This window comes from Gordionus sp. m RMFG-2023, chromosome 5 (assembly GCF_954871325.1).
Source record: "Gordionus sp. m RMFG-2023 chromosome 5, tfGorSpeb1-WG-v2, whole genome shotgun sequence".
Lineage (NCBI taxonomy): Eukaryota > Metazoa > Nematomorpha > Gordioida > Chordodea > Parachordodidae > Gordionus > Gordionus sp. m RMFG-2023.
Genome location: NC_088779.1, coordinates 3,497,695 through 3,507,715, shown reverse-complemented (window position 1 = coordinate 3,507,715; position 10,021 = coordinate 3,497,695). Strand labels below are relative to the sequence as shown.

The following is a 10,021-nucleotide window of genomic DNA, read 5'->3' as shown; positions in this document are numbered from 1 at the left end:
ATTCTTGAGTTAAAAATCTTATTTTTTAGATTTTCGAGAACTTTGTCATGACTTACAATATATTATATTATAATAAGAGCGTATAGATTATATGAATTTTCTATGATGTATTTTTTATGTACCTTGTCTATATTGGTTTGTTTAATGGATGAATATTTAATTATATTCTGCCAAATCAAAGAACCCGTAACACTTATATTCATCAATTTGAGCTTAGAGTTTAATAAGGGAATCTGTAATTAAAATTACCACATCATACAAAATTTATGAAACCATGTGTTATTTTTAAATATCGCTAATCGTATAAGCCTTAAAACCCAAAATTAAGCTGTCCTCTCCCGTGAAAAACAAATAATAAGAAGTTTAACAAGACAAAACCTAAGAAATGATTTTGAGAATGATTATATAAATATCTAAATTAACTAATTCAATATATCATCTCAATTAAATAATTTAAATAATCAAGTATTTATATATATTATATTATCGATTTGAAATAATAATAATATTCTAAATTGGATATATTTTGCCCAAAATTAATTTTTAGCGACACACATTTTTCTAATAACATTTTAATTATAAACTTTCTATACATTTTATTTTTATATATATACTTTATATAATAAAAAAAATATTCTGGGTGGAAATAGAAAAAACTCAGTGTTAGGTCCGTATTGTGATGGAACAAGAATCCGATTAGGGAAATGCCAGGTATAAAATCTTCGCTTTGTCAACCTTTCATTTCTTTTATATATATTTGATAACTAATAATCCTTGACCCACTATTACAGAACATTGGATATTCCCCATTTATTGAATCCTAACCCTATACCCTTACCCTTACTCTAACCCTAACCCTAACCTAAAATTTTTGTAGATTATTTCTCCTATAATACTGTATAATAATATATTTATTAACTAAACTATTGTTCTAGACTGATAAGAGTCAAGAGGAACTGGAACGATGGTACGCGGATGTGAATGCAGAAATATGCCGGAAGGAGTTGGAATAATAATTACTCCAATATAACATTCGGTAATTTATTTACAATTTATACAGTAAATCTCTTATCACCCACTTCTCAATTCATTTATAATATTTCGATAATAAACTAATTTTTTCACTTTTATTTATTAAATGAAACGGTTAGAATCTTGCTAGGGTAAAAGATTGTTCATTAGAACTTAAATTTCATAACCTAACAAATAATACAATTTTGTCCCAAGCCTTATATCTTTCAATTATCCATTACCTTTTCTTTAATATATCATTATGCTATTCCATCATCTCTACCCTAAAATTAGTGCCGCTATCCCTAGTGCGTTAGTCCGTAAAATTTGTGGCGGAACGCTAAAATGTGCAAAAAAATTAGAAAACGAATTTCAGGGGCTAAATGTTATTAAAAATTATTTTTTTAATATAATGTTTATTTAAAATACTTTATTATATCTTATATTATATAAATTAATGAGTTATTTAGAAAATTTTATAATGACTGAATATTGCAAAATATATACATTATATATATTTGTATAAAAATAATATATTTATTACAATATAATGCACTAAATCAGAAAAGACCAAAAAAAGATGGATAAAAAAAACTGCAATATTTGTCATAAGGAATCTTCTTCAATATTTTCTAATAGTATTGATCGCAAGTTTCCTTGATTGCTTATCTTCGTTTGGCAGATCCGTGCCTTGCAAAATCACTTCTTTAATATATGGAGAAGAATTCCCTTGACTGAGAGGAGATTTGTTAGTGTATGATGGATAGATAGTGCGCGACCTAAACCGGACATCTTGCCGGTCATAACACTGGCGACGCAATTGCTAACAATAAATCAAATTTTTTTAAAATAAAAACGTTGCGGATTTAAGAAGATTTAAGTTGGGTATGAACAATTCCCTCTGCATCTTTTGATTCCAGTTCAAATATGTCTAGAAGAAATATAGAATATTCTAGAATGCAGGAGATATATAACCCATATCTAAAATACTGTTATTTTTGCAATAAGGCATGCCCGTGTTCTTTAAATCTTTAAATATTGGCGGGAGAATGCTAATTTCTTTATTTAATCGATAGGGGGTGGAAAATGTCTCCCTGACCTCTCCCTCTCTCAATTTTTATACAGTTTTTATGGGGTAAGGTATTGCCAGTCTATTTGCCTATGGTATTGTATACAAAATAACTCATTTTTATTATCTCTATCAGTGGTCAGGATTGAACTCATATACATATAATTCTTATTATAAAAATATATAATATCGTTATAGTAGTGTCGAAAACCTCTAAGATTTCTATTTTAGCATTAATATCTAAGCATCAAGATTTTGGATCTGTGTCTCAAACTTTTCCGCCATTATTAAAATCTTTATTTAGCCATTTTTTTTGGCTAAATGCAGTTCAATCACAATTAATCATGATAATGAAGGATTATGAAAAATTTATTCATTAGTGTTTCATCATTTTGAGTGATTAGTGATTATCTTGGGTGAAAACTCTTGGTATATCCTACGTTACGCTTGGTGAAAATGATCTATATCTCTAGAAAACTGAGAGCCTTTTACTCAACGATTATTTAGGGTTGCTTTTACGATTAGGATAAATATGAAAAAAATCCTCATATTTTCTCCTTTTTCTTTTCGTTTTCAAGCTATTTAATTTTGTTCATTTGATCCAAACAAACAATATTATTTACAGAACCGAGTATTGAATAGCGCAGAAATGTTTAATCGGATTGTTTTCCATACCTAATACCCGGTCTTAGCTCAATCAAATTTGCTTCCAAATTATTTATTTTTCGTCAGAATCTGTGATAAACTGTCGCAAATTAGAATTACTGATTTTAGTAAATCATCTTGCATACCGCGCATTTGTTAACCAAAATTCCTAAATTGGGGTGAGATAATTCATAGCTAAAAATTTTAGCTATGAGTTAGAACTAGGTATAAAGTAAGTGACAAATAAATATATTGATAACCTTTATTGGCATCAAATATATATTAACAAAGGGTTCAATTTTGCTCTTGTTCCATATTCCAACAGTTAATTTTAAGTTCAGAACATAAAAAGGGTTTTTGAAAACAATCTTTCGCTATTCCGTTTTTATCCACTTCCGAAATTCTAAGTGTTTAAAAAATATATTTCCGAATGTAATCAGTAATTATTATTGTATTTTAATTACTTGGAAAATATCGTTCAATAAATCTAACTATTTTATATATTATATTTTGTAATTAAAAAAATTATTATTTAGTAAAACCTGTATTATTTTTTTTTAAATAATAATAATTATAGTAAGTCAGCCACATAGACCATGTTACTTAAATTGCAAAACTACAACAGGTGGGAGTTGGAGTAGTCAAGAGTTTGCTAATTTATGATGGGACACCCATCACTAGAACTTCAGCCTGTCTGAGAGGAGTATTAATTCCAATAAGCAATAAATAGTAATAATTTACACTATATAATATTATTAATCATCCTAATATAAATATAATGGTAAAACATTAATTTATTATTTATTCAAAAAAGATTTAACATTACACGATATTTATTTTAAACTAACAAGAGAAATCAAATTGACTCGATTCAATCTATTTCAAGTTAAAGATCCTTTTTTAATCATCATTATATTTAAATATTATATTATATATATATTTAAATAATTATAACATACTTTATATTATAATATAATATACCCTTGAATTTATCATATATGGAGGTTATATTTCGGGTATTTAAAATGATATGATATGTTTATTATAATAATGGGCATTTCTAGGGTGTTATGATGACTATATATTATATTGTTTTCATTATAATATTGCTTCTGCTAATTTTTTTATATAAATCGCTTCTATAAATTTCCTACCAATATTTATTATTTTAGATATCCGATTATTATCATGAATATTAGCATTAATATGTAGATTAGATATCAGCACGGATTGGCTCTAATATTTTAAAAAATTAAAATTAAATTCGCAACTGTTTGCAGAATATTTAGTAAAATTGTGCTAATTATGCTATGTATAAAAGGAGTTCTAACATATGGTAGGGTTCGATATAAATTTTTTAATTTTAGGATAATAAAAACAGTGATAAAAATATTTTTTTATTAGATAAATAAATATGCTTAATAACTAAAACCGCCAATTTTTTCTATCGTAATCGTTGTTATCATCATAATCACTTTTTACGGAGTTAAACTTATCCAAGATCTTCCACTTAATCTGTTCAGTGAGTTCCTTCGATGGTTAAAAAACTGAAAGTGGGTCGGTGGCTTCACCAACAGCATGAATACTTTCTTATGGTTAAAAAATTTCAAAGGGCAAAAGGGTTATAATCACACCGCTCCCTCCCAACCCTTTTTTAAAAAATTCGAAGATAAATATCACTCCCGGAGAAGCCTTGACCGCTATTAAATCTTTTCCAAACGATTCTAGTCCAGGACTGGATTACCTTCCACCCTTATTTATTATTGACCTCTTGGGTTTTGACAGTTCCGAATTCCTACTTAATTCTTTAACGAAAATTTTTTATCTTGACGGAAAATTACCACATAAGCTAGCACCTGCACTTGAAAAGCTGAAAGTGCGCCCAATAGCTATTGGAATTTTCTATCGACGAACCATTCAAAAATTATTTGTAATCGACTCAAATCTACAATAACCTTAAACTTAGCCCCTTACCAAGTGGGGTTTGGAGTAAAAGGAGGCTGTGACGCTGCAATCCATTGCAGTGGACTAGTTTTAACCAACCTCAAACCTGAAGATTATATAGCAAAATCAGACATATCCAATGCCTTTAATTCAATTAATCGGAATAAAATGATCGATACTTTCTTGGAAACATTCCCTGACTACCACAATTAAATCCATCTTAGCTATGGCATTCCTTCCTTACTCAAATTTAATGATTATATTATTAATTCTGCAGAATGCCTCCAACAGGGTGACCCATTAGGACCATTATTTTTTTACTATACCCTTAAACACCTAATAAGTGATATTGCTTTTTCATGCAAACTCAATCTACATGTTTAGTACCATGACGATTATATTATATCGGGGACCATTTCTTCAATCCAGAATTGTCTAGATATAATCAACAAACACTGATGAACTTAATTTATCCTTAAATATAAATAAATGCGAAATTTATCCTTCTCCGCCTCCAACAGACACCATATTAGATAACTTTAGACGGACACCCTTACAAGATTTCAGTATATTAGAAGCCCCAATGAGAGGTGCAGAGGGAGTTTTTAATTTTTTAAATAATCACCTTCAATCACTATTCCCCAAACTATCGATCCTAAAAAAATTACCCATCCATCATGCATAATACATTCTCAAAAACGCCCTTTTATTATCACAAATCCATTATTGTTTAAAAACTTCTGGTGCCTTCTCTTTTTAAATTCTTTTAAAAGAAGATGAACAAAAGATTCTACAAATGATGACATAGTTATTAAACATCAAACTCGATTCTAACTCATGGCTTCAAGCAACTCTCCCTTGTAAATCCGGAGGACTAGGCCTAAGATCGGCATTAAGTATAGCCCTTGTTTCCTTCATCTCATCAACCTTATCAGTAAAATATTGCCTCGCAAATTATTACCATCGATAAAGATAATATATTAGATGAAGCCTTACGTTGCTGGAATATTAATGTCTACCAAACACAGCCCCGCCAGATTCAACGAAACAAAAAGGTTGGGATCAAGGATTGGTATCTCGTTCCTTAGCTTACCTCAACTTGAGCGATGATCACCAATATAAATCCCTCCTAAGATCTCTTAATTTCAACAACTCTGGCCATGAATGGTTAGATTCATATCCCAGTATTTTAAATAACCAGCTAATAGATAACGACGCTTTTCGTTATGCAATCAATTTACGCTTGGGCGTACCTTTCCTAAACCATTATATTTGCATTAAATGCAATCAATCGGCATACGCGTATGGGAGACACGCTCTCCACTGTAAATTTATATCAAAAATCAGCCGACATGATAAAATAAATGCAATAATAGCTTCTTTTTAAATAAAGCCAATTTTCCCTGTATTTATAACCTACATCCTTTTCAGATAAAAAACGCCCTGACGGCAAAACCGTCGTACCTATTTTCATGGGAAAGCCTTTAATGTAAGATTTTACCTGCATTGATCCCATGGCTCCATCTAATAAATCCCATGATCCCCTTAACAGAGTCGAATCTCTAAAAATATAAAATACTCACACTTAATGTGTGATAACCACTTTGTTCCAATAGCAGCTACATCAACCTGCTCTTTTGGACAAGCGGCTTTATACAAAACAATATCCAAATCAATAAAAAAATCATACCTTTCACTATTTTACAAACACAAGCAGAAAATCGCCGTATCTATAATTAGATCTAATTATCAAATATTTAAAACATCATAGCCCGACCTCGCCATTTGATATTTCTTTTTTTTTAATGTTTTTTTTTCTTCTTTTTATAAAAATATACATTTGTATTTTTTTTAACTTAAATTGATATATGACATATTTTATTAATATTCTCTATATTTTAATGTTAAATTTTAAATAATTATATTTTATCATATTTGTATATGAATTTTAATAAAAAATTGAATTTTAAAAATATAATAATCCAAAATTTATCCATATATTTTTAAAATTATACTCGTGATATTATTATTTATCAAAAAATTATTCGTTAAATATTTCTAAATTAGTCCTTAATTTTTCCAAAATTTATACTTAAAGCATCTGTAACATCCAACACGTTTCTTTGAGAAGTTAATATCCATCTTTTCCATAAATTCTTTTGAATATTTTTTAAAAAAAACTAGAATTTCGTTTATTTCGATTTCCTATTTTTTGTTGGTCCAATTATTAATAAAAATTTAGGCTAATTTATGGCTAAAATTATCTTAAAAGTGATTTAAATTTTTAAAGATTCCACATATCCTATATAGGACACATATGTTATAGATCTGCAGTGTCTAATCCCAGAGAATTCCTACTTTAATAATCAACTTCCGGGTAATATATACACAAAAAAAAATGGGGCCGAGCCTTTTCTTTATATTTTGATAGATCAAACCAAAAAATATCACACATATTTTTTTTTTGTTTATTTTGAAATTTCAAAAGGTAATAACATTGATTTTGATTTATATTACTATTTTGAAAATATAAATGATAAATATAAGCTTATTTATTTATCATTTTTTGAAGAAAGTTTGTCTAACCAAAAAAAATACTGAAATCAAAATAAAATTAGTAAATTATTTTTTAAAAAAAATAATTTTATTAAAATTTTTTATGACACCTAGACCTTGGACCCTCCACTTCTAAAAACGGTCCGGGTCCGGGTTTAGCTAAAATACGAAGGTTCAGGAGGATTCTAGGTCCGGGTCCGGGTTTAGCTAAAATACGAAGGTTCATGAGGGTTCTAGGTCCGGGTCCGGGTTCAGCTAAAATACGAAGGTTCAGGAGGGTTCTAGGTCCGGGTCCGGGTTTAGCTAAAATACGAAGGTTCAGGAGGGTTCTAGGTCCGGGTCCGGGTTTAGTTAAAATACGAAGGTTCAGGAGGGTTCAAGGTCCGGGTCCGGGTTCAGCCAAAATACGAGGGTTCAAGGTCCGGTTCCGGTTTACATCCCTGATAAAAATTAGAGTGATATATAAAACTTGTTGTAATAGAAAAATATATATAAGTAGAAGATTATAAGAGCATTAAATTGACATTGGGGAAAAATTATGTTTATAGGCATCAAAATCAAAATTATGCTGGGCAGAAAAAAATAAAAACGATCCGGCCAATCCCTGCAGTGTAATTGGTGCAAAAAATCCTAATTGAGAGACACGTCGGGTCGGGATTGGAAGATCTCCGACATATATATATATACTACTCATTCCATCATAAGGCTGCTTACGATTTTATTCATCTTCTAGCACATGCGCGCGCAGGAATTTGCTGGGGGGGGGGGTGTGTGATAATTTAATTTTTTTAAAGATAAAATTATTGTAATTTAAAAAATATTAAGCACAAATTTATTTAGGACTAATAACTATTTCTAATACACAATTTTAAATTAATGTGAATTATAAAAAATTAAATATATAAATCGGCATATAAAATACTATAAAATAAATGTGAATTATAAAATATTGTGTGGATATAAAGAGCATATGAATCACTATAAAATAAATGACCCAAAATAGAAATTTAAATTTTTTGGGCCTTTAAAATTTAAAAGTTTCTTAGGAATAATTGTATTTTGTATGTAATAGCTCATAAAGTATTCATGGAAAAATATATAACACATTAAAAAATAAAATTGAACAAAAAATATTATTAAGAAGCATATTATATATTTATAAAGTAATATACCATCCAATCTTCGTTGGGATTGAGCTAATTTTTCAAACTCACCCGTGCTTGGCGTCAAATGCCTATGAATATTCAAAAGGGACCTTTCAGAAGTTGTTCTTCTTAGGTATGTTTTTATTCTCTATGATGAGAATGTTCTTGTTGTAGCTGTTGAAAAAAAGAAGAAATAAATTTAATATAATACATCAAATGTCAGTTATTTTCTGACAGGTGAATTAAGTTTTCCTTGGGGGAAGAAGAGGAGGTGATGAACACATGATGGGTTGATGGGAAAGGATTCTTTTGTTATCCATTTTGGGACATGAAGAATTAGATAATTAGATATTTATGATTTGTAATTTTTTTGATAATGTATAGATATTGTTGTTGGTGTTTTTTAATAACGAAATTTGAGTCGTATTCTTATTCTTATTATTATGAAAGGATGGCTTGTAATATTGTTGCCAGCTGACCAAGATCGAAAGAGTGGGTTGATTCGGTTTTAAAGTAAAACAAAATTTTTATTGTATACATATTACATAAGAGAAATTTTGACAAGGCAATGTACTAAAAACTATACAGATACATGGGTTTAAGGATTTCTATACTTTTATATTTAACTTAAAAAGGTGTAAGATAGAAAGTATGTAATGAGTATTAGGCAGAAATATGGAAATAAGATCAGGAATTTAAGACAGTAATATTTGGTATATTATCTTATGTCTAGATGTATATGGTACATCTAATTTTGATCATTATTTGGTATGCCTTAAAACTCATTGAATGGTGTTATAGGTATTCCGTCATAGGAAGCTGAAAGACCTCATGAACAGCAGGACAGAAAGGATTGTTAAATATTTAAATATGTGAAATTTATGAAAATATATATGGATATAGACTTTTGTAATAAAGTGTGTATTATTTAATTATGCATTTTGGGTTTGTAAAGGGATGAATATGTATGGGATAATTTATTATTAATTAAGGTTAATATATTGCATAGGTAACATATGATATATTTAACTATGAATTATTATTTATAATGTTAATATATTGTATAGGTAACATATGATATATTTAATTATGAATGAGAATTTGAAGGAATTGAAGTATGATGAAGTCAGAATAATATCTATAATGTTAGATGTGGATAGTTATTTTGATTTAGTGTCTGCATTTAGTGTATATATAAATTGGATAGGAATTTATATGATACATTAGATGGTGTATAATATTTTTTTTTTCAAATTATGAAATCTTTATATTTAATATATATATTATTTTTTTTAAATTATAAATTTTTATAAGAAGTTTTATTTGCAATTATTATATTATTTGTGTGGTATGCAATGATGTGAAGGGAAAATATTTTTACAGATAAGGTCAGCCCATGTTGAGGGGTATGCCTTGAGGTGAAAATATTGTTTAGTTTGCATACTGGGGAAAGTTTTTTTTTGTAAATTTATGCTGCATAATACATTTTTTATTATCTTTTTAATAATTTTATAACACATCACATTTTACTATTTAATTATGAACATATTTTTAAAGAAAAGACTCAAATTATTTTATATTGTGAAGGTATATTAAAAATTCTTTACATATATACCATATAGCCCATTATATTATCAATTTTTGTTACTTT

At 28.4% G+C, this 10,021-nt stretch overlaps 2 long non-coding RNA genes across 2 annotated transcripts; both read left to right on the top strand.

The window, feature by feature from the left end:
• Window positions 1–650: 650 nt before the first annotated feature.
• LOC135929280 (uncharacterized) lies at window positions 651–3,357 on the top strand. The gene is made up of 3 exons (XR_010572550.1): window positions 651–711; window positions 936–1,036; window positions 3,303–3,357. It is a non-coding gene; the product is annotated as an uncharacterized LOC135929280 (long non-coding RNA).
• Window positions 3,358–8,832: 5,475 nt separating this feature from the next.
• On the top strand, window positions 8,833–9,302 carry LOC135930377 (uncharacterized). The gene is made up of 2 exons (XR_010572752.1): window positions 8,833–8,883; window positions 9,172–9,302. It is a non-coding gene; the product is annotated as an uncharacterized LOC135930377 (long non-coding RNA).
• The last annotated feature ends 719 nt before the right edge of the window (window positions 9,303–10,021 follow it).